Below are 25,066 nucleotides of genomic sequence, written 5' to 3'. Positions count from 1 at the left end.
CCCTGTAAGTCTTTCTTTCTTTCTTCAGTGGCAGCGCTGTAAACAGGCTGTTCGCGGCCAGCCCCAACAGGGCCTTTCCTCTACCACATCCGAAGTGATGCGGCAGAGGAAAGGCCCTACCAGGGCTTGCCGCGAACAGCCTGTTTACAGCGCTGCCATTGCTGCTTTGGGTAAGGAATGGGAATTGGCAGGTCAGGACTGCTGCCACTGCCCTGAGACGCTTCCCTGCTCAGCAGTTCCACTGCGCTGAGACATTTCCCTGCTCGCCGTTTCCTGCTGCCACTGCATTGAGATGCTTCCCTTGCTTGGCGGTTCCTCCCTACTCGGCGGTTCTATTCTACTGCGCATGTGGAGGTACGTGCTGAAAACCACCACCCGCACACGCACTGCTATTACCATGTCTCTGCCTACTCTGCCACGGAGCTACGGATCACGGAGTTAGGGATCACGGAGGTAGGAGTGCACATGTGCGCTTAGGGTTTTATTATTACTGATTCTAGGAAGTTCTGTGGTACAGAGCTGTTTCCAGTTAGTATTCTCAGAAGTCAGAAGGCTTAAATTTCTAAATAAATAAATTTATAATTGATCAGTAACACTGTTTATACAACAAGATGGGACTGAAGAAAACAAGATGGGAGAGAAGAAAATTGGTCCTGTGCTTTCTTCTGAATGGATAATCTAATCTAATCTAAAACTTAAATTTATATACTGTATCATCTCCCGAAAAGGGAGCTTGACTCTGTTTACATAACAAGTTATAAACAAGATGAATATAGTTGGATTAGACAGAGATTAGTTTGTTCAGAAAGAGCTTTCTACCATCTATAGAATTCCCTACCATCTTTGGGCTATGTCCATTCGGTAAATGAGGTAATTTAAACCACCATATGTCTGTTGGAAAATGCTGAAACTTTAAAACACCCTTTGTCCACCAAACCTGCATCTCCAAATCTGTATGTTATTTCCCACCAAAGTTTATCTTGTGTATACTGTGAATGTACTCTTGTAACCCGTTCTGGGCTCCTTTGGGAGGATGGGCTAAATAAATATAGTATCCCTTCTATCTATAGAATTAATTTCAGTATTCTTTAAGAGAAGTCTCTAAGAACCGTTGAAATAGCTATGTTTTGAAGGACTTACGGAAAGTTTGGAGAGAGAAGAGAGTTCCAATACAAGAGGAAATTTCATTCCAAATTGCTGTAAAAGTGTATAAAAAAAGAACGGGAAACAGGAGTCCTAATGCTAGGAGTCCTGGACTACTGTTACAGTAGTCTACTATAATATACTATTCCTGTCATGCCCTAACATGCTAAAACAATTACAAGCAGTCCAAAATGTAGCTCTTAGATTGATATACTCGCTGAAAAAATACGACCACATTACCTCAGCTTTCCAAGACTCACACTGGCTCCCAGTACAAGCACGCACACAATACAAATTCTACTGCACCCTGTTCAAAGACCTAAATGGAAATGGACCAAGCTGTCTGAATAACCGCCTAATCAGGAATATTCCCGATTATATTCACAAATGTATCCTAGATTATCAGCTTCTAAATTACTTTTTTTCCATTTGTGTTCTAGCCTTTTACAACCTTGTTTTAATTCCCGATGATAAGAATACCACGATGCTTTTCCAAGTTTATTTAATCTTTGATATATCGTTTATCAAAACATACCTAAATGGTTTACAATTATCAAATATTATTAAAATAAAATAAAAGTAGAAAATAAAAATAGAGGGGTTAACAAAACATTGTAGACTTACAGGTACAAAAAGGAATAAGAGGGAAGGGTGAGAGAGATTAACTACATAAGACACTGTTTTAGATGTAAGAGGTACCAAGGAGTTAAAAATTATTTGATTCCTCTTTCCAAGCATTCCAAATCTCTTCCAGACTACAATCTTTAGGAAAATGGGGTAAGAACGACAGTAATTGAAACCAAAAGATTTCCATTGTTAATCTTTTTCCTCACGGTTATTGTTTTCTGATGGGAAATATCCTTAAGTTTTGATATAAAGATCAGTAGATTAAAGTTGCCCACAAAATGGTCAGACCAGGGTACTCTTTGCCATCCTATACTATCTTCCTCCCCGAGCCAGGCCGGGCACGTACAAGCACCAGACCCACAAGACTTCACCTCCGATGTAAATTCTGACATCAGAGAGGAAGTTTTGAGCCAGCCAATCGCTACCTGGCTGGCCTGGAACTTCCTCTCAAACGTCTGAATTGACGTCGGAGGTGAAGGCTTGTTGGCCCGGCGCTTGTATGCGCCAGGCCTGGCTCGGGGAAGCAGGGAGAAATCGGTGTGGTGGCTTGGGGGAGAGGGATAGAGAAAAAGAATCGGGGAAATGGAGAAATTGGTACAGGGGGGGCAAGGGGGATAGAGACAGAAAGGCAGGCAGGGGGAAACAGAAAAAAACCAGAAATAAAGAGGGGGCAATTGCGATGGCTTGGGGGGCATGGGGAGAGAAAAAGAAAGGCAGGCAGGGGAGAGAGAAAGAAAGACAGGAATAAAGAGAGGGCAGGGAGAGAGAGAAAGAAAGAGAGACAGAAAGAAAAGGGGAGGGGGCAGAAAGAAAGAACTATTGGATTTACAGAAAAAGGAAGTGCAACTAGAGACTCATGAAATCACCAGACAAAAAGGTAGGAAAAATGATTTTATTTTCAATTTAGTGATCAAAATGTGTCTGTTTTGAGAATTTATATCTGCTGTCTATATTTTGTACTATGGCCCCCTTTTACTAAACTGCGATGGTGGTTTTTAGCATTGGGAGGTGCGAGGGGCATTCAGCGCAGCTCCCTGCACTAAAAACCGCTATCACGGTTTAGTAAAAGGGGAGGGGGTATATTTGTCTATTTTTGTATAGTTGTTACTGAGGTGACATTGCATATTTTAAAGTCATCTGCCTTAATCTCTGGGGAAAAAAACCCCCTGAATACAAATTATAATTAACATTTTCTCTGCGTTGTGTGCTTTGTGTTTTTTAAAATTTTATTGTTGGTAGATCATTTTGACTTGGTCATTTTAAAGTAGCTCGCAAGCCAAACAAGTGTGGGCACCCCTGAGCTACAGTATCCGTTCTTACCATCTGCCATCATTTGCTATGTTAACTGGAAGGATGAGAGTAGCATCCATAGGGACATTAAAAAATGAGGGAAAAGGGACTTGAGTTTGGTGAGAAAGATTCTCTTTTGGTTGTGTTTTAATAAGATGGAGGCAGTGGCTAGGCAAACTATTGGAAGCATTAAGCATACCCTGAAAGCATAACTGGTATGTATGTGTGCACAGGCCAAAGTTTTTCATTTTGTTTCATTTCCTGGATCATTTGCAAGGTTTTGGTTTGTTTTTTTTTTGCTTGTTTGTTTAACTTATTTTTTTTTTTGTTGGGGGGGGGGGGTGCAGTGTTGTCAGTAGAATATACTGTACTGCTAAGCAATAGGGTGCACTATTGACAAAGGAAAAAAAAATTGGATCTTGTTCCTGTTGTTTTGGCTTAAAAACCAAAATGAAAATGGTAAATGACACCAACATTTCCCATACAGATTTCTCTTATTGGTTGTAGCCCTCAAGGACCAAAACTAGATATCCCTGATATAGACTAAAGAGCAATTATTAATCCATAAGCTAAGCTAACTTAGAAAACACTGAATAACCAAAGCCTGTGTGATCAACAAATGCTTATTCATTAGAGCTCAAGCAAATATAATCACCTAAGGAATGGATCTTAATCTCAGTCGGCTAAATAAATTACATTACATTACATTACATTACATCAGGGATTTCTATTCCGCCATTACCTTGCGGTTCAAGGCGGATTACAAAAGGTTAGTTTAAGGACAGAATTACAATGAATAAAGAATTACAGCGTTACAGAATGACAGAATTATATGAATTGTAGAGCATAGCTAGAGAGGTAATATGAAGATCTTGAGGGCTTTTAGTGGTTGTGTTGTTATTTCTGTTTTAGGAATTTCTTGAAAAGTGTGGTTTTTATTTCTTTTCTGAACGTCTTATAGTCTGGGGTGGTCATCAGAAGGTTGGAGATTTGGTTATCCAGTCTTGCAGCTTGTGTGGCTAGGAGGCCGTCATGTTGTTTTGTTCTTTTCACTTCTTTGGATGGGGGGGGTATGAATGGGGAGTGCGTTTTTCTGTGTCTGGTGCTGGTTGCTTGGATGAGGCGATTATTCAGGTATGATGGGCTGTCTCCGTGTAGTGTTTTAAATAATATGCAGTAAAATTTAAATTGGATTCTTTCTTGGATTGGGAGCCAGTGTGAGTTGATGTAGGCTTCAGTGATGTGGTCGTGTTTTTTCAATGAATAGACGAGTCTTAAGGCTGTATTTTGGATTGTTTGGAGTTGTCTTATCGTAGTCGCCGGACATGGGAGGAAGAGAATGTTACAGTAGTCCAGTATTCCTAGTACTAGTGATTGTACTATAAGTAGGAATTGTGTGCATTCAAAGAATTTTCGGACTTGTCTCAGGTTTCTCATGATTGCGAATGATTTTTGAGTTGTTTTGTTTATTTGTGGCTGCATTGTGCAGCATCTGTCTATGGTCATGCCTAGTAGTTTTATGGTTGTTTGGATGGGATATTTGGTTGCGTTTATGTCTAGGATGGTTGTGGTTTGGATCCTGTCGTTTTCTAGGAGGATGAATTTGGTTTTGTCTTGGTTGAGTTTAAGTTTGTGATTTTCCATCCAGGTTGTGACTGCTTCCAGTGTGTGGTGAAGTTCCTCTGTCATGGTATGTTTGGAATGATCGTATGGGATGAGGATGGTGATGTCATCTGCATAGCTATAGGATGTTATGCCTAGATTATCCAGATGGGTTCCTAGAGAGGCAGTGTATAGATTGAAGAGGGTGGGGGACAGTGGAGATCCTTGTGGTACACCGCATGGGTTTGACCAGGATTCTGATTTTTCTTTGTTTGATTTTACACTGTAGGTTCTGAGTTTTAGGAATCCTTTGAACCAGGAGTATACTTTGTCTGAGATGCCTATTGCATCTAGTATCTGTAGAAGGATGTTGTGGTCTACTAGGTCGAATGCTGCCGATAGGTCCAGTTGTATGAGTAGCATTTTTTTCCCTATACTAAGTTGTTGTCTGACGGTATCCATGAGGGAGCCTAGTAATGTCTCTGTGCTGAAATTTGTTCTGAATCCTGATTGCATGGGGTGTAGTAGGTTGTGGTCCTCTATGTAATTGGTGAGGAGTTTGGCTACTAGGCCTTCTGTTATTTTGACATATAGCGGAATTGAGGCTATAGGTCTATAGTTGGAAGGGAGGTTTTGTGGTGCCTTTGGGTCTTTTTGGATTGGGGTGATGACAATTTCGCTGAGGTTGTCCGGGAATGTGCCCTCTGTGAGCGTGAATTGGATCCATTGTAGAATTATGGTGCGGAACTTTATACTAGAGGTGGTAAGGAGATATGGGGGGCAATGGTTGAGGTCACAGGAGGCATGGCTGTATTTTTTGTATAATTTGTTAAATTCTGGCCATTTTATGTTTGGGAATTGAGACCAAGTTCTGTCTGCTGCGATTGCTTCTTTTCCTGTGGGGTGGATTGTGATTGGATTTTGGTTGGATGGGTTGAGTATGAGTGTGGCTCTGGTGTTGGTGATTTTATTCTTGAAATGTTCTGCTAAGATGGTGGGTGATGGTGGAGGTGTGTTGGTGGTGGTAGTGTATGGTTTGGTGTCTGTTAATTCTTTTAGTATTTGGAAGATTTTTTTGGAATCTTGTGTTTCTGTGCCTATGAGCTTGGTATAGTAACTTTTCCTCTTGTCTTTTAGTAGATTTTTGTATTGTTTGTTGATTTTTTTCCAGTCGGTTTTTGTTTGTTCTTGATTCTTTTTTCTCCATTTTCTTTCTAATCTTCTACACTGTCTTTTGAGTTGGAGTAATTCATTATCAAACCATTGGTCTGATTTCCTTCTGATTCTGGTTTTGGTATGTAGGGGTGCCAGATTATCAAGTATGTTGGCGGATACATTTTTCCAGTGGGAGATGAAATTTTTTGGGTCGCAGTCTTGGATGGTTTCGTCTACCTTTGACCAGAAGATGGTTGGGTCGATATGTTTGCGTGAGGTATATGTGGTTTTTTTTTGTTTGAGGTGTGTGTTTGGTTTTGGTCCAGTTGATGTTGAAGTTAAAGATGTAGTGGTCTGACCATAGTGATGGGGACCATGTTCCGTTAGGAGTTTGGATTTCTTGATTGGTTGGTTGGTGAGTCATGAATGCTGCAATGTCCAGTTGATGACCTTTTTCATGAGTGGTTTGTGGGTTTAGGATCTTGAAGGATAATGCATTGAGGAAGGATAGACAGTTGTTTGCTGGTGTGGAGGTTTGATCTTCTAGGTGTAGGTTTAGGTCTCCTAGTATGAGGTTGTAGTCAGCTGTTAGTGAGTTTTGATAGATGAAGTTTTCAAATTCGGGCTTCACTGTGGTCCAGTTTCCTGGTGTTATGTAGCAGAGCAGGCAGTTTAGAGAGTTTTTTAGTGTTGTGTTTGTGAGTTGGCACGCTAGGAAATCCAATTGTGGAGTGGATACTTTCTCGAGTATGTTTAGAGTTATGGTGTTCTTGAATATTATTGCTAGACCTCCTCCTCTTTTTTTCTCTCTGCAGGTTACTGTTATTTTGTATCCCGGCGGGCATACTTCTTTTATTCTAGGGTCTGTGTCTGAGGTTAGCCAGGTTTCAGTGAGGAATAAGCAGTCAAGTTTTTCTGTTGTTATCCAGTTTTTTATGTTTTCTGTTTTGGGTCCTAGAGATCTGATATTGACATAGGCACATGTAAGGGAGGTCGTGTTGGTCTGTGGAATGTAAGTTGTTTCCGGGTATATGAGTGGGCAAAACTAGTCCTGCACACAATGCCATCTTTTATAGAGTTCCTCATGTTCTCAAGAATTCAGAAGGAGACCACATCAGCGCCAAGTCTACGGAAAATCAAATGTCTGGCATTCTGTTTCCCACAGTAATTTGTACACAGGACAGGCTTCATTTAACTTTGCCCCAAATGAGTGAAAAAGCCTTCCAGCTGTGTTTCAAACCCATTTGGTCAAATTAGCTGAAGTTCGATCCAATCTGTAGGAAAAGGCTATACACAGACACACCAGTTACGCTTTCAGGGTCTACTTAATGCTTGCTTGTAATAGGACCCATGCTCCTTGTGAATAAATCACTTTCAAATGAAGCTGATTCCACAAACCAAAGCAAAAAAAAAAACAACCAACAGATTGTGACTGCATTCAAATGAAGTACGTAAGAAAACTGTCTAAGTGTTCTAGGTAAAAGGGCAAGACTAACAAAACACGACACAACATTGTACACCAAGCTACATAAGATCTCCCACCCCATTCGTTAGAATTCTGAGAAAATTCACATTCCAGCATATTAAGACTACACATTTTTCAGTTCAGATTATGAGTATGCATTTAATTTGCAATGGGTACACTGGGCATTTTACCTTAAGAACATAACAATTGCCGTTGCTGGGTCAGACCAGTGGTCCATCGTGCCCAGCGATCCGCTCCCACAGCGGCCCTTAGGTCAAAGACCAGTGCCTTAATTGGGTCTAGCCTTACTGCGTACGTTCTGGTTCAGCAGGAACTTGTCTAACTTTGTCTTGAATCCCTGGAGGGTGTTTTCCCCTATAACAGCCTCCGGAAGAGCGTTCCAGTTTTTTACCACTCTCTGGGTGAAGAAGAACTTCCTTACGTTCGTACGGAATCTATCCCCTTTTAATTTTAGAGAGTGCCCTCTCATTCTCTCTACCTTGGAGAGGGTGAACAACCTGTCTTAATCTACCAAGTCTATTCATTATGCTCTTTCGAGCAAGGACCGTCTCTTGCATATTTAATATACAGTACTGCATGCATCTGGTAGTGCTATAGAAATAATAAATAGTAGTAGTTATAGCTGGAAGAATGCAAGGACATTTTTTGATCATTTAGAGCAGTGTTACGCAACCCTGTCCTCGGAGCACACTCAGCCAGTCGGGCATGAGATAAATCTGCATACCATGGAGGCAGTGCATGTAAATCTTTCTCATGCATATTCATTGTGGATATTCTCAAAACCTGACTGGCTGGTGGTCCTCTAGGACAAGGTTGGGCCAGGGAACTGCTCAAAGAAAAGACAGCAGAAATTATGCAGCTTAGAAGACTGCAGGTAACTCGGAGCATCAACTGCAGCTAATGTAAACCTTGATGTGGAAATATCTTAATAGAAAAGGTACAAGGATCTCTAGAGCAGTGGTAATGAACCCAGTCCTCAGGGACCACCTGGCCAGTTGGGTTTTCAAAGTCTCTGTCATCCATATTCATTGTGGATATCCTGAAAGCCCAATTGGCCAGGTGGTCCCTGAGGACTGGGTTCAATACCACTGCTCTAGAACATTATAAAAGCAATACCTTACAAAACAAGGACAGTTTCTTTAAAATTCATTTTATTTCCATTGCAAAAAGCATGATAATATCTCTGAAGTCTAAAGTTTAATGATCTCTGTAAGGATGGAAATGGAATTCAAGGCTTTGCTTGCTGAAACCTGCAACTCTTAAGGGAAAAGGAAGGGGAAGGGGTTTTTATATATTGCTTGGACAAGGGGTATTATGCAGCTTACAATCAGGTACTCAAGCATTTTCCCTATCTGTCTCAGTGGGCTCACAGTCTATCTAATGTACCCGGGGCAATGGAGGATTAAGTGACTTGCCCAGGGTCACAAGGAGCAGAACCCACAACTTCAGGTTGCCAAGGCTGTAGCTCTAACCACTATAAAATTAAAAAAATCCACATTTGTGATAGAAGGACCTTTCTATCACAAATGTGGATTTTGTATTTTAAAGGATTTGTTGAATAAAATGAATGAATGAATTAACTTATTTATTTAAATTTCTATCCCGTTCTCCTGGGAGCTTGGAACGGGTTACAATTGACATTCACAATAAAATTATAGGACAAAGTTTATAGGTGGTTGTAGAAAGACGGGAGGGGAGCAAAGAGGGAGGGAGAGCAGAGGAGCTAGGAGCAAGGAGAAGGCGGTCCGAGGGGGATGTTCACTTGAAGAGGTGAGTCTTCAGTGTTTTTCAGAAGGTCATCAGCGAGTCTTGTGATATTATCTGGGCAGGCAATTGGTTCCAAAGATGGGGGACGAAGTGGCTGTATGAGCGTCTTGATGCTGTTTCCATTTGAAGGGATCTTCCTACAGGGATGCATAGTCGTTTCTCAGCCTCAGAGCGGAGAGGATGGGCAAGAATGTGTTGAAGTAGTTTTGATGTGATGTAGGCAGGGGTGATTTGGTGGAATCTCTTGTAGGCCATCACGAGGACTTTGAAAACATAGTGTTGGAACTGTCCTCTTTTCTCCTGTGGAGAAATTTGGGTCATCTTCTTTTGTTGTGACTCTACCACTGTGCCACACTCTTAAATGATGTTTTCATTCCCACTTGAACTTAAATCCCCCCAGATTTTCAAAATTATACAATAAAAAATTCTAGCCATAATTGTATTTTCTGAAAGATTATAGACTTCATAGTGAAATGTCGCACATTAACAACAGCCATTTAAGAATATTGATGTAGCAATCTGATTATTTTTTAAGGTATAATTTTCCCAAATGTTTCATGATGGTACTTTTTTTCAGGTGTTGAGTGAATGCTCACAGAATTGGACCAAAGAAATGAAATCCTCATAAAACAGTGTTGTTATATTTTGGATGGGCTCAGAAGCAATACCATGAGGAAGGTCACCAGTTTTATCACCAAGTAAGGTCTTTACTCAGAACTGGCAAACTGAAAAGTAAGTGTGTGTAAATGAGTGAGTGAGTGTCCAGCCTCCCCAGTTCCCTCTCTCAATCCTATTAGTTTTCTCTCCTCTAGCTCTCAAAACATACCCCAACATCCGTCTATCCCCAAGATCTTCCCCCTGGATGAAATACTCCCACCTCTGATCCTCTCTCTTCCCCTCCCATATGGCACATCCTCAAGTTTTATCCCCATATACAATGGCACACTCTCCGCTTGCTCTTCCTCTCCACTTCACTCACCATCATGCTGCACCACAGCCTTCTCTGCCTCTTCCACACACCAAGGCATTCTTCTCAACCTTGCTTTCTCCCTTCCTTTGTGGTAGGGTTTCCAGATATCCAGGTTTCACTGGACATGTTCTCTTTTTGAGGATTTTGTGGGGAGTCCAAGTGGCTTTTTAATTTTACTACTTTTGTCCGGGGAAACCGGACATCTAGTAACCCTACAGCATGGTCTTCATTGCAAGGTCCATGAACCAATAGCAGCTCCCCTCCCACCAGTGAGATCTGGTGCTTGTTCACCATTCCCGTTCCTAGCAGTGCTGCTCTAACACTCCCGGCCACTGGCAGTCGGCAACCCAGAAGCTTTTCCATTGCTACTGCTTCCTGTTCTGGCATAGACAGGAAACAGTAAAAGAGAGAAAGTTTCTGGGTCACCGAAGGCAGTGTGTTTACTTCACTCACACTGCTGGTGGCTCGAAGAATTACAACAGCGCCACTGGGAAGAATGGTGAGCAAGCACTGGATCCCATGTGGGGGGGGGGGGGAGGAGGGGGGGAATAGCATAGGCAGGGTAAGAGAGATGCTGAACTATGGGGAAGGGGAAGAAAGGGGGCAGAAAGAGATGCCAGACCACGGGAGGGGGGAGGGAAGGGAAGGAGACCACTGGATAGAGGAAGGGGGGGGAAGAAGAAAGATGTCAGACCAGGGAAAGGAGGGACGGATTCCAGAATAGGGGAGAGGGTAGGTGGGGGGGGGGGGGGGTAGGGAAAGGAAGGTGATAAACAGGGATGTAGGGGAGGGATAGGAAGGACATGGTGCACAGGGTTGGGGGGATACGGAAGGAAAGAGGGATAGAAGAAATGCTGTTTATGGATAGGGAGAAGAAAGAGGGAGATGACGACACACATGGATGGTGGGGGAGGAGATAGTGTGCATGGATAGATGGGCAGGGAAGACATGAAAAAATAGATAGATTTGAGGAGGAAGCAGAAAAATGGAAGAAAGTTGAATGTTAAAAGTTAATGCCAACGATGGACGTAGTCAAAAATGTGAACTGACTTCACATTACAATAGTAATCTATCTGTGGTGTGATCAAGATTTTTCAAGTTACTCAGAGGCATGAAACTCTACAAGGAAGGGATATACCCTCCCAAGAATGATACAGAGTTTACCTTCCAATCATTGTAACTGTTTCAATAAAGATCACACTTCAAGTTAGGATACAAAAAGTGATAAATAAAGAATGTATCACAGTCTTTCAAATGCTTCAATGTATCGTGGTTTTCTTTTCTTCATAAACTGTATCAAATTAACATCACTGAAGCTGGATGAGCTATAAAATAATAACTTAGCTTTATGAAGGGTTTGGGGTCCTAACGTGGCCCCGTTTCGCTTTCTTCCTCAGGAGACCCGATCATAAATTTAGTAAAAGTCCTTTAAAACTTTGAATAGTATTAGAATTGGTGATGTGTAAATACTCCGCTGCTAGAAAACGCTCTCACTTCACAAAGTTATTTTCAAACTTCAGCTTCAGTGATGTTAATTTGATACAGTTTATGAAGAAAAGAAAACCACGATACATTGAAGCATTTGAAAGACTGTGATACATTCTTTATTTATCACTTTTTGTATCCTAACTTGAAGTGTGATCTTTATTGAAACAGTTAATATGATTGGAAGGTAAACTCTGTATCATTCTTGGGAGGGTATATCCCTTCCTTGTAGAGTTTCATGCCTCTGAGTAACTTGAAAAATCTTGATCACACCACAGATAGGTTACTATTGTAATGTGAAGTCAGTTCACATTTTTGACTAAAGCATTTTCTGACTTCTAGTCTTTACTAGTATTACCCCTGTGATTTCAGAAAGAAAAACGATGGATGTAGGGCAGAAACAGCACATGGATAAGGCGGCCTTGGAAACAGATTTATGAGCACAGGATAAAGTACTGAGAAAAGATGAGCAGAAAAATAATATCACCAAAGGTAGGATAAGTGATTTTATTTTCAATTTAATGATTGAAATGTGCCAGTTTTCAGAATTTATATCTGCTGTCTATTTTTTTATACTAATCAGGAAGAAATGCATTTCTTTCTATTTCTCTGGTGTTATACTGCATGCAAATTCTGGCATCTTAGGGTTTCATTAGTGTATATTAGGACTTTTAGTTTGTGGTCCTGTATTTGCATATGGTTTATCTATGCTCTGCACATGTGACCAAGGCCAGGTGTTGTGGTAGGAATGAATGTCATGAAGCGTTATTGGTGTCATGGCCCCAAGAAGGAAGAAATTTGTTGGCAGTTTGTCCAGGTTCTGGAAGGCCCCAAGCTCGAGGCTGCGACTGGAGGGCCTCTGTGCATGAATGTATGTCGACATGATGGCATTACATGCATGTGTGCATCAGTGTGATGTCATCACATTGACATCCACACGTACACCGAGGCCCTCTAGATTTAGTCCGGAGTTCATGGAAGGAGACATAAAGTTCATGTGGGGGTGGCGCCAGGGGCAGAATAGGGCAGGGCTGGGGGTAGAACAGTGTGGGGCTATGTATTCTCATATATATATGAAATCTGCTAGCCCTACCATGTGGCACCCTCTATCCCTCAACCAGTCTGCTCCAGCAATATCAATCTCTCAATGTCTCTTACCGAGCTTCTCTGCCTTCCTTCTCTGACCTGATCACATGGCAAGAAGGTGGCGGTAGTAGTCCATGTCCTTCTCCTTCCTCAGCCTAGGCCCGACTGTAGAGTCAATCAGGCAGGGGCGGATAACACAAAGCCCCAGCCTGTCTTTCTGTTTCAGCTATCATGTTTTAGCATAGGGAGCAGTGGACACACTTTGCATATACCATCAGCCACTGAGCCTGGAGTCTACTGCACCTTGCACCCTTTTGATGTCACTTCCTGCTTCCACAAGGGCAGTATGCAGCAGAGAATAAGATCCAGGCTTTGTGGCCGAAGGGATATGCAAATCGTTCCCACTATTGTTGCCCACTGCTTTCAATGCTTACTAAAATACAGATGTTCATTAAGGTACTAGGAGGAGGTTCTGAGAGCAAGACAGAGGACAGGCTACCAGAACTGGACAGTGGGGGGTTGGGGTGAGGGGAGTGAAAGAGAGAAAAAGACTTGGGGGGGGAGATAAGATTGGGGATATTTTGGAAATCATGGGGAAGGGAGGGAGGGCAGATATGTCAGATCATATGGGGTGGAAAAGGGAGGGGAGAGACAGGGATATAATACTAGCCTGCCTCTGGGGTGGGGGCTGGGATAGGAAGGGGTGTAGGAGGAAAGAAAGAAGAGAGACAGGGACACAATACATGGGTAGGGGGGCATTAGGGACAAGACTAAAAACAGTGTGAGAACGAGGTAGGGACACAAAGAGGAACAATGCTGGAAAAGGAGTAAGATAGGGGAACAGAGGGCCAAATGTAGGAAAAGAAGTGAGGTAGTGGCAAAGAAAGGCAAATGCTGGATACGGCAAAAAAGATAAAGGAATGGAGGGGCAATTCTGGACTGTGACACGGAAAAGAAGATAGCAACTCCGTGGGTGGTTTGTTTTCTTTTCTTAATTTATAAACTGAAATATGTTGGCTTTGTGAAATGTGTATTACAAATGGCTTCGTAATGTGTTCAGTATAAGAGGAAATATTTATTTCCGTTGTTTGTTTGTTTTTTTTCATCCAGTGTTGCCAAAGTTTGACTTCTTTGGGTTCCCAGTTCATTTTATGACTTCCTAATTCCTATTTCTAATTTTGTGATTCTTTGATGTGTATTTGGTGAGGATCTATCTGTGTTTGCCCTGTTCTGTTGTGGTAGGTGTATTGGTGTCCTAGGGCTCAGCGTAATAGTTGTTGTGTTCCTACATATTCACATTCTACTGTTGGATGTATTTTTTTTTTTTGTATTATTTCACCATTTGTCTCGTAGTGAAAAGACTTGTGTTGCTATTGCTCAGATGATGGAGAATCTGAATGTTTTTATATGGTACTTTCCATGGAGAAATTTCCTAGTTCTGATCTGCATTTGTTGCTGGAAGGAGGTTGGATTTTTGTGAATGCGGAGCCTGTTAACATTTAACTCATAAGAGCTGTTATACTGGGTCAGACCAAAGGTTCATGAAGGTCTGCAGTGTGTCACATCATAAGAACGTAATTGCCATACTGGGACAGAGGGCCCCAGAGAGTAGCAAGACTGCAACACAGCAGTGCGGGCTGGTGGAGCTTAGCTGTGTCATCTCACCCCCCTACTTGTCCTGTTTGTGCGATTAGATTGTAAGCTCTACTGAGCAAGGACTGTCTCGTCAATGTTTTAATGCACAGCGCTGCATACGTCTAGCAGCGCTGTAGAAATAAGGACTTTCAGGCAGGATAATTCTATAAGGCATCTAAAAAATAAAAAAGGCATCTACTTTAGACAAACAACATAAATGTGTGAAAATAAGAACATGTGAACATACGAATAGCCTTACTGGGTCAGACCAAAGGTCCATCAAGCCCTTTCTCACAGTGGCCAATCCAGGTCCCCAGTACCTGGCCAAAACCCAAAGAGGAGCAACATTTCAGAGTTGAGATTGTGATGTCATAATGCCTTATTCCCCAGTGCCTCAGAGCCAACCTCATCAGTAATGTTACAATGGCTTGATTGTCCTATACTTGGCACATGTAAGAGCATAAGAATAGCCTTACTGGGTCAGACCAATGGTCCATCAAGCCCAGTAGCCCATTCTCAGGGTGGCCAATCCAGGTCACCAGTACCTGGCCAAAACCCAAGGAGCAGCAACATTCCATGCTATCGATCCAGAGCAAGCAGTGATTTCCCCCATCTCTTTCTCAATAACAGACTATGGACTTTTCCTCCAGGAACTTATCCAAACCTTTCTTAAAAGCAGCTATGCTAGCCGCTCTTTCCACATCCGCTGGCAACATGTTCCAGAGCAGTACTATTTTCTGAGTGAAAAAAAATTTCCTCCTATTGGTTTTAAAAGTATTTCCCTGTCAAGCGCCTGCAAATAATTCAAAATGCCACCATCAAGCTTATCACAAATTCAAATAAATTCAATCATGTGAATCCTCTGTTACAGAAAGCACATTGGCTGCCATTAAAACATAGGATCTTTTACAAAATTTCTTTATTAACCTTTAAAGCACTACAAACAAAAGCACCTGAATTTATTGAAAAATATCTTATTCCTTACGAAACCTCACGCATCCTTAGATCTACAGACCACGGTCTAGTAACCGTTCCCTCATTGAGAATAATCAGTACTAAACGTCAGGACCTTTTCTCAGTAGTTGTCCCCCAACTCTGTCCATTCTTTTGAGAGAAGAAAAAAAACCTAGACCGCTTTAAAGGCCTTCTCAAGACTCATTTATTTAAAACAGCATTCTAACTTAGACCCGGTATTTTTCTTCTTTCCCATTTCTCTTTTAAACTTCCATAAGAAACAATTTTAAGCCACCCCCTGCCTCTTGTATTTTCCTTTATTGTTCTCCTTTACTATTTCAATTGTATTTTCTCCCATTTACCTTTTGTCACATGTTAGTTATTGTGTTAAAATGATTGTCATAATCTTTGGTATTTTAAGAATGTTAATTTTATCCCCGTTTTTTCTTATTTGTAATTCACTTAGAATTTCTGATAGACAATGGAATCAAATTCTAAATAAAACTTGAAACTTCAGAACCAGCTGCAATGGCTGACAAATTCACGTGTACAAATTTACATCTGTCTTAAGAACATAAGACTTGCCATACTGGGACAGACAAAAAGTCCATCAAGCCCAGCATCCTGTCTCTAACAGTGGCCAACCCAGGTCCCAAGTACCTAGCAGATCCCAAGTAGTAAAACAGATTCTTATGCTGCTTATCCTAGGAATAAGCAATGGATTTCCCCAAGCCATCTCAATAATGGCCTATGGACTTCTCTTTTAGGAAATTAGCCAAATCTTTTTTAAACCCTGCTAAGCTAACTGATTTCACCACACTCTCCAGAATTTAATTACATGTTGTGTGAAGAAATATTTTCTCCGGTTTGTTTTAAATCGTCAGTCAGGTATGTCCCAGTTGCAAAAAGAATAATTAAGCCCGAGAGCTTGTCTCGACGGGCGACCCTAACGCGGGGCTGGGTGGCCCGCTGAGTCGCCCGTTGGGCTAGCCAGGCTAGAGGGAGGCAGAATAGAAAGTTTTAAGAGAGCAGGGGGAGGGGGAGGGGGAGGGGGCGGTCCATGGTCGATGGATCCCTTTTACCCTTGCATTGGGTTGTCGCGGCCGAGGGGGATTGTGGGTGGGAGGGGTTAAATAGGAAACGTGCTTGGAGGACCGAAACGGTTTGGTCCTCCGAGACAACTTTGCTAACCTCGTGCGGGTCCGTGTCTGAGTGCGCGGCCTACTAATTCGGGTCGGGTTGGATTTGCTGCGGGGCTTCCTCTGTCGGTGCATCGTTTGGGCTGCTCGATGGCGCGCACTCCTCCTGCCTCGACTGTGGATGCAGCGGAGCTGTCCCTCTTGGCGGGCGACTCCTTTGATGAAGGAGAATCTGCTCCGGTGAGTGCGGCTGCGGGGGTGGGTCGAGCATTGCCTCCCAGGCGATCCCGTTCGGCCGCCCGAACGGCGATTGCGCTGGAGGTAGGGAGGGAGCTGCCGTTAGTTCGAGGGTGCGCGGGTTCGACCCGCAGGGGTAGGGGCCGACTTCCTGGGTCGGGTCCACGTGGTGGGGCCGCAGCGGGGAGGGCGGCAGCGGTTTCCTTGCCCATTGCGGCTCCGGAGCCCAGGGAGGTGTCTCGGGAGGCCGGGGAGGTGCCTGATGCGCACGTGGAGGTCCGGCCAGTTGTGAGTGCTCCTTCGGGGGGGTATGTGTACGGAGCGAGTGGGTTTCCGGGGGCTCACATTCTCCCGTCTACTTCAAGTGCATTTAGTGGCCCGCAGAGTGTCCCGACGGGGGGTTGGTCCCCGTGGGGTATGTGGGGATCACCTTGGGCTATGGGTCCGTGGGCCTCGGTCCCCCCTTCTTTTCCGGTTATGGGACCTTCATCTCCTTGGGGACCGGGTTTTGTTGGGGGCTCGGGGGAGGGCGGGATCCGTGGTGAGGCTACGGGGTCTGCGGGGCTAACTTACCCTCCTGCTGTTCAGGTTGCTGGCCCCTGTCCGGATTTCTCCCCACAGGTGGTCGCCGATGGACGTGTTGCCATGGCCGGGCCATCTTCTGCGGGACCAGTTCGAGAAGGCCAGGCGGGAGCCGCGCGGATGAGCGTTGAGGACCCTGCCCGGACTGCTCAGCGTCCTGCTATGGCGGTTGCTGCGGAGGGCGCCGCTTCTGAAGATATTGATGGCGGACGTGGACGTGGAGATGACCGGACTACGGGTAACATGGCCCTAGGGGCTGGGGTTACTAGCCGGGGTAAGAGGGGGAGAAAGAAGGGTAAGGGTAAGAAGCGCCGTAGGGACAGGGATTCTTCTTCTTCCTCTTCCTCTTCTGTAACATCCTCTTCCTCTTCTTCGTCGTCTTCATCTTCTGGGTCCCAGCGGCAGGTAGCGAGTGGGGGTCTGGTGCAGGGGGGTGATGATCGGGGGGCACCGGCCTTGGTTGCGCTGTCGGAACTGTGGGAAAAGGTCCCGCGGTCCCTGCGACGTAAAATTAGGAGGCGGACCTGTGTTGATGTCTTCGCGCTTCTGGAAGGTCGGGTACGCAGTAGGAAGAAGAAGGGTAAGAAGGAGGGTGGGAAACCCAAGGCGGGGGTGGTGTCGCGTAATGTTGTCAACTGGACGCGCGCGTTTTTACGGTTGGCTAGTGTCTGGGGGAGGGAGAGGCCTCAGGACTATGGTCTTCTATTGGCGTACGCGGACTCCGTCTTGGACGCGTATCAGCGCTTCGGGGGTTGGGCGTGGCTGAATTACGACGAAGCGTTCCGTGACAAGATGGAGGAGAATCGGCATATGTCCTGGGGTACGCAGGACATTAATCTCTGGCTCACCCATATGGCGAAGCCGGGAGGTTCGGGTCCTGGACCTTTGGGTAAGCAGGTTCAGCCGTCGGGAGGTGGGGGGCGTTCCTTTCGTCCGCCCGGGAATGCTGGTGCCGGAGGAGGTCCAGGCCTCTGCTGGCAGTTTAATAAATCTACCTGCTCCTTTACAGACTGCCGTTTTCGACATGCCTGCTCCATGTGCGGTCAGGGTCACTCGGCACTCAAATGCCCCAAGAAGGGAGCAGGTGTCCCTCCTCCCCCGGTTAAGTGAGGCGGGGTCCCATGGGTTGCCCACTCCGGTTACGGTGGGTGCCATGCGTCCGTGGCTGGCTCAGTATCGGGATGCGAGGGCGGCGGACGTTTTATTGGGGGGGTTTAGTGAGGGATTTGTGATACCGTGTGTGTTGCCTTTAACTAATGTTCAGGCTTCTAATGCTTCCTCAGTGTCTCATCTTCGGGAGGAGGTTCGCCGGAAGTTGTCGGAGGAAATCGAGCTGGGACGGGTGGCGGGGCCTTTTCGCGATCGCCCGTTCCCGGTGATGGTACTGTCCCCCCTGGCTATCATTCCCAAAAAGGAGCCGGGTAAATATCGCTTGATTCACAACTTGTCCCGGCCGGCTGGACGTTCTGTGAATGACGGCATACCGCGTGATTTATGTTCGGTCCGCTATGCGTCCTTCGACTGTGCCCTCGGTCTCATTCGTCGGGTTGGCCCTTTGGCTCTGTTGGCTAAGGTGGACATTGAATCGGCCTTTAGGTTGCTGCCGGTTCACCCGTCCTCGTATCCTTTGTTGGGTTTTAAGTTTGAGGGAGCCTTTTATTTTGATAGGTGCCTGCCTATGGGATGCTCCATTTCCTGCGCCTTTTTTGAGTTATTTAGTTCCTTTTTGCACTGGGTCACGATTCGGCGTGCGGGGAGGGATTCGGTGGTTCACTACTTGGACGATTTCCTTTTTGTTGGGGGAGCGGCTTCTGGTGATTGCTTCCTTTTGAAGTCCACTTTTGAGACCATGGCTGAGGAATTTGGTATTCCGTTATCTGTAGATAAGTCCGAGGGTCCGACTACGTGCCTCACGTTCCTGGGGATTGAGATTGACACCGTTGCAATGGTCACCCGTCTTCCGCAAGGTAAGGTGCAGCAACTGTTGGATTTGCTATTGTTGGTCGGGGGTGCCCGTAAGCCAACTTTGCGATTGGTACAGTCACTGTTAGGGTCTCTTAATTTCGCCTGTCGGGTCTTGCCCATGGGTCGCCCCTTTTCCCGTCGTTTGGCGGCGGCGACTGCTGGGGTTCGTGACCGCAGACATTTTGTGCGGATGTCGGCCGGGATTCGGGCTGATTTGCGGATGTGGTCCCTTTTCATCGAGCGTTTCAACGGTTCGCTGCACATTCAACTGCCTGAGGTTACTAATCTGGATCTCGAGCTGCAATATGATGCGGCGGGTGGGGTTGGTTTTGGTCTTTATTTCCAGGGCGATTGGTGCGCGGCGGCTTGGCCGGAGGCTTGGAAGTTGGCGGGCCTTACCCGTAATGTCACGCTGCTGGAGCTTTTTCCGTTGCTGGTGGCTTGTGAGTTATGGCCAGGCAGGTTGCAAGACAGGCGTGTTGTGTTTTGGTGTGACAATATGGGGGTAGTGGAGGTAGTCAACAGGCACAATGCAAAATGCTTGCGGGTGACTGCGTTGATGCGCGAGCTCGTCGTGCGCTGTTTGAAGCTTAACCTGTTCATTCGGGCGCGCCACGTTCCTGGAGTGCAAAACAGACTTGCTGACGCCCTTTCTCGTTTTCGCTTTTTGCAGTTTCGTCAGCTGGCGCCGGAAGCGCAGCCGGAGGGATTGCGGATGCCGGAGCATTTGTGGAGCCTGGTGGGGAGCGGATCTGGTATGTCTTACAACGCTCGGTAGCTCCGTCTACATGGGTCCGGTACAACAAGGGTTTCGTAACAGTATCTGGCCTTCTGCAGTCTCGAGGATGGACCCCTGGACCTGTGACCGAGATGCTGTTGGCTGACTTCTTGGCCTCGTCCCAGCTTCGGGGTTGCTCTCGGAGTGCGGCGGCGGGTCATCTGGCGGGATTCGCATTCTTTTGCAGGGCCCTCGGGTGGTCTTGCCCTTCGTCAGGGTTTTTGCCACGTCGGATGCTGGCGGCTTGGGGTAGGATGGCTCCGCGAGTTCCTGACTCTCGTTTGCCTATTACCCATGCCTTGTTGGTTAATCTCGTCAATGTGCTGCCTCGGGTGACGAGATCCGGTTTTGAGACGTGCTTGTTTCGGGCTGCTTTCTCCTTATCATTTTTCGGAGTGCTTCGGGTGGGCGAGTTGCTGGTCCACCCGTCCGATGTACAGGGCCTGCGTGGCCTACTGCGCAGTCAGGTGTGTATCTCTGGTTCCACGTTGCGAGTCTTCATTGCTCGTTCGAAGGCGGATCAGCTGGGCAGGGGGCGTACGTTGATCCTGCATCAGGTGGAGGGTTGTCCGTCTTGCCCCGTCCGATCGCTCGATGCCTATATGGCGATCCGTCCTTCCTCTGCCTTGGCGTTGTTGGTGCATGAGGATGGTGCGCTTCTATCACGGTATCAGTTCCTGGCGGTGTTGCGTCTCGCTTTGGGTGTGTGTGGGGAGGACCCGGCTAGTTACGGCACTCACTCGTTTCGCATTGGGGCGGCCACCAGTGCGTTCGCGGCGGGGGTTCCGGACGCGGTCATTAGACGACTGGGTCGGTGGTCGTCGGAAGCATATCGTGGCTATATTCGCCCGTCGAGTTCCACTCGTGTTGATTCGCGGTTGGGGGGATTGGAATAGCAGGTAGCCGGTTGGGGCATGGGTTCAGGGCAGTGATATGTTGCGGGTGGTAGGGAGGGGGGGGGGTGGTCCCTGCATGGCTCCCATTTTACTAACTTTCGGATACTGGTGGTCTGTGTCTCACAGCGGGGTTTCCTTGCAGGTGCTGTGCAGCGGGTCCTGTCTGTCTGGATTATCGGGCATTCCTTCGTCCACTGGGCCGGGGAGCGTGCTGTGGTCCGGCCTGATGGTCGACACTTGGGCCTCGGACATCGCGGCGTGTTTGTCTCCTGGTGGGGGCAGCGGGGCATGCGTTGGCACCAGTTGCTCCCTCTGCTGAATGATCTTCGGAGGCGCCCTCGTCGTCCGGATTTATTGCTTCTTCACTTGGGGGGCAATGATGTTGATGCTCTTAGTGGCAAACACCTTATCGATATGGTGATTGGGGATTTGGGAGTGGTCCAGGGTTGGTTCCCCGAGGCGCGGTTGGTCTGGTCTGATATCATTCCTCGACCCAGCCGATTGGCGTCTCGGCGGTGGACCAGGGGACTGGTCAAGGTTAATAGGCAGGTTGGTCGATGGGTGGAGTCCCGGGGTGGTATTCAGGTTAGACATGACTGGGTGGATGTGTCTTGCACGGGGTTGTTTTATAGGGATCGGGTACATTTGTCCGATATTGGTTGTGATTTGCTTTTAGATGACTTCGCCTCATGTTGTGAGAGAGTGTTGGTCTCCTAGCCGCAGCTCTGTTCCTTGTGGGGTGGGGCCTGTAACTGGTTACTGGCCTGTGGCGGTATCCCGAGCTACTGGCTAATGGGGCTCATCAAGGGATGAGCGGTGGGCCGGCTGGGAGCCGTGCCTGGTGGGTCGGTTGACCCTGGATAATGGGGCATGTGTGGGACATGCCACCCCTCAGACCCTAGCTTAGATGGCGGGGTCGGGGGCCAATTACTTCTCATGTAGCTCGGGATCAGGTAACAATGGTGATACCATTGTTATGGGGTTTTTTGTTAATGTTTTAATTGTGGCTGTTAACTTATTATATTTAATTGTGTTAAATGTTTCACGAATATGTTATTATTCAATAAACAGGGCTGCGGCCAGGTGTTTACCAACTAGGTGTATATTGTCTTATTGGGATTGGGAAGTGGAATGCTGGTGGGAAGGGGTGGGGTTTAAGTGTAACAGGAAGCGGGTCACTCCAGGTACCGCTGTTATAATTAAGCCCGAGAGCTTGTCTCGACGGGCGACCCTAACGCGGGGCTGGGTGGCCCGCTGAGTCGCCCGTTGGGCTAGCCAGGCTAGAGGGAGGCAGAATAGAAAGTTTTAAGAGAGCAGGGGGAGGGGGCGGGGGAGGGGGCGGTCCATGGTCGATGGATCCCTTTTACCCTTGCATTGGGTTGTCGCGGCCGAGGGGGATTGTGGGTGGGAGGGGTTAAATAGGAAACGTGCTTGGAGGACCGAAACGGTTTGGTCCTCCGAGACAACTTTCCCGCCCTCCCGCCCTTTAGTTTCGGGGTGCGTAAGGTTGGTTGGGTAGCGGTATCCCGAGCTACTGGCTAATGGGGCTCATCAAGGGATGAGCGGTGGGCCGGCTGGGAGCCGTGCCTGGTGGGTCGGTTGACCCTGGATAATGGGGCATGTGTGGGACATGCCACCCCTCAGACCCTAGCTTAGATGGCGGGGTCGGGGGCCAATTACTTCTCATGTAGCTCGGGATCAGGTAACAATGGTGATACCATTGTTATGGGGTTTTTTGTTAATGTTTTAATTGTGGCTGTTAACTTATTATATTTAATTGTGTTAAATGTTTCACGAATATGTTATTATTCAATAAACAGGGCTGCGGCCAGGTGTTTACCAACTAGGTGTATATTGTCTTATTGGGATTGGGAAGTGGAATGCTGGTGGGAAGGGGTGGGGTTTAAGTGTAACAGGAAGCGGGTCACTCCAGGTACCGCTGTTATGAGAACCACTGTTCTTTTTTTTGTATTTTTTATTTCAAATAATGTTTACTCAGAAACATAACATTCTTTGTGAATTACATGATCAGAATCTATCTTTTACATATGGGACTGATCTTTATGGACAATTGGAAAGAAAAATATGTCTACAACCATTCCAAGACACGTTCACCATGTGAATTGTTGCTTTATGATCAGCACTATTCTGAATCTTTCATCCCACTAAGCACAGGGGCTTTTAAGTGCCTGACAAGTTCAAATCTTCCCTTTCTTTTCCATTTCAGGGAAGGAAGCATGCCACCAGTTCTACAGATACTTGTAGAAGTGATTCAGAATTTAAGGCCAGAATGTCTGACATGGTGACCTTTCTCAGGGACTGCATAAGGCTACAATAATTATGAGGCAGAGGTGCATATAGCTTTCTTCAAGGACCATAAACAGATCACGTTTTCAAGAAAATGATAATCTGAAAATTAGCCAGGTTCTTACACTTATTTGAGAAGCCCTATTCATGATTTACAGGTGTGAATCTCAGCAAATTTTAAAAAGCTAGAATTCACATGTGTAAATCCGTAATGCATGCATATGGTGTAAAAGGTGTGGCTTGGACAATACTACAGCCAAACCAAAAAAATGCACATGCATGTCCCATATCAGAAGGGAAATGCACATCTAGGATCACTATGATTAACATTGGGATTTACAACTGCTTCTGGGTACATATTAGTATAAAAAGCCTTGCATCAAACTCTGCTGAAAGTAGTGGCTACAGTACTTTACTGGTCTCAATCTAACCAATTATTGCATGCGTTCCTTCTATACTATCTATAGGTAAGGCAACCTATTCACTCTCTTGTTTTTGGAGTGGTGGGTCCTCAATTATGGAATACCCTCCCAGATATTCTTCATCAGATTGCCTCCTTTTTATTTTTTCAAAAGTGTTTAAAGACTTATTTTTTTTTTTTTCAGAAGGCTTTTCAAAATTTTTGATAGGGAGCTGCCTAAGTCCCCTTTTGGCCTAAATGCTGAAAGTAGAAGCAGGAAAAATATCCATAAAAAAAAACCCCGTCCAAAATGAGGTATTTTTTGAGAATGGCCTACCTCTACGTTCAGCTGTTTAAACGCCCAGACCATCACTACGTCTACACTTACAACACATTACCAACCAAAAAACAGCCTAATTCCCAAACACCCTAAACCAGACCTTTTAGGTGAAGGATGGGCCAGTCCTTCGCCTAAAAGCTGGATTCTGTAACCGGTGTCTGTCAAAAAGAACACCGGGTACAAAATGCACCCCCTCCCCCAAGCAACGATCGCGGCAGGAGAGATGGCTCATCTCGCCTGCCGCGATCCTCTCCCTGAAGTGCCGCAGGTCAGGGTGTGGGGGATTGCCATCGTGGCAGGAGATAGCCAATCTCTTCTACCGAGATGCGATCCCCCACCCCCGATCCGATCTGGGCAGGAGGGAGCCCAACCCCTCCTGCCCCAATGCACTCCCCTCCCACCCACCCCTGATCGGATCCGGGCAGAAGGGCACCCAACTCCTCCAGCTCCGGCGACCTCCCCCCGAACAGATCCAGGCAGAAGGGAGTCCAAACCCTCCTGCCCCGGCGACTCTCCCCCCCCCCCCCCCCCAAACCGATCCGGGCAGGAGGGAGCCAAACCCCTCCTGCCCATGACGAACCCCCTCACGACGAACCCCCGATTGGCCCCCCCTGAACCCCGCGACACCCCTCTCACCTGGTGACCCCCCCGACACCCCCCTTATCTAAAATCCGTTGGACAGACGGACGAGTCCCAAGCCCATCCATCCGGCAGGCTCACTATCCGCCGAATGGCAGGCCTTAGGGCCTGATTGGGCCAGGTGCCTATGGCCCCGCCCACAGGAGGGGCCTTAGGTGCCTGGGCCAACCAGAATTGGCCCAGTTGCCGTAGGCCCCTCCAGTAGGCGGGGCTATAGGTACATGGGCTGGGTTGGCCCCAGTTTACTTAGAAATGTTGGTGCTGCCATTGGGTGGTTCGGGGGAAGAAACCCCCCCATACAGAGGGAAGTGTAATTTTTCCCTTTTTTAGGGAAAAATTACATTTTCCTCTCTAAGTGTGTGTGTGTGTGGGGGGGTGAACCCCCCCCCCCAGCATCACCAACATTTCTAACACAAACCCTCGGAGCGCTTTAACTTGAACTTTTACTCCAGCGCGTTGGCATCCTGCAACGCATTTGTCTGAGCTCCTTTGTCCGCGCGCTTTAGTCCCATCACCCTAAATTTGCAAGGCGTCAGACGTCTTCACTCCCAGCTTTACACTGCTCTTATGAAGAAAACAACCA

At 46.4% G+C, this 25,066-nt stretch overlaps 1 protein-coding gene across 20 annotated transcripts in view; it reads right to left on the bottom strand.

The window, feature by feature from the left end:
• The window catches only part of SVIL (supervillin), a 483,923-nt gene that overhangs the window by 130,307 nt on the left and 328,550 nt on the right, over nucleotides 1-25,066 (bottom strand). The gene's annotated exons all lie outside the window — the stretch shown is intronic.

This window comes from Geotrypetes seraphini, chromosome 2 (genome assembly GCF_902459505.1).
Source record: "Geotrypetes seraphini chromosome 2, aGeoSer1.1, whole genome shotgun sequence".
Lineage (NCBI taxonomy): Eukaryota > Metazoa > Chordata > Amphibia > Gymnophiona > Dermophiidae > Geotrypetes > Geotrypetes seraphini.
Note: the sequence above shows the minus strand (reverse complement) of the source record. Positions and strands in the feature narration are given on the sequence as shown.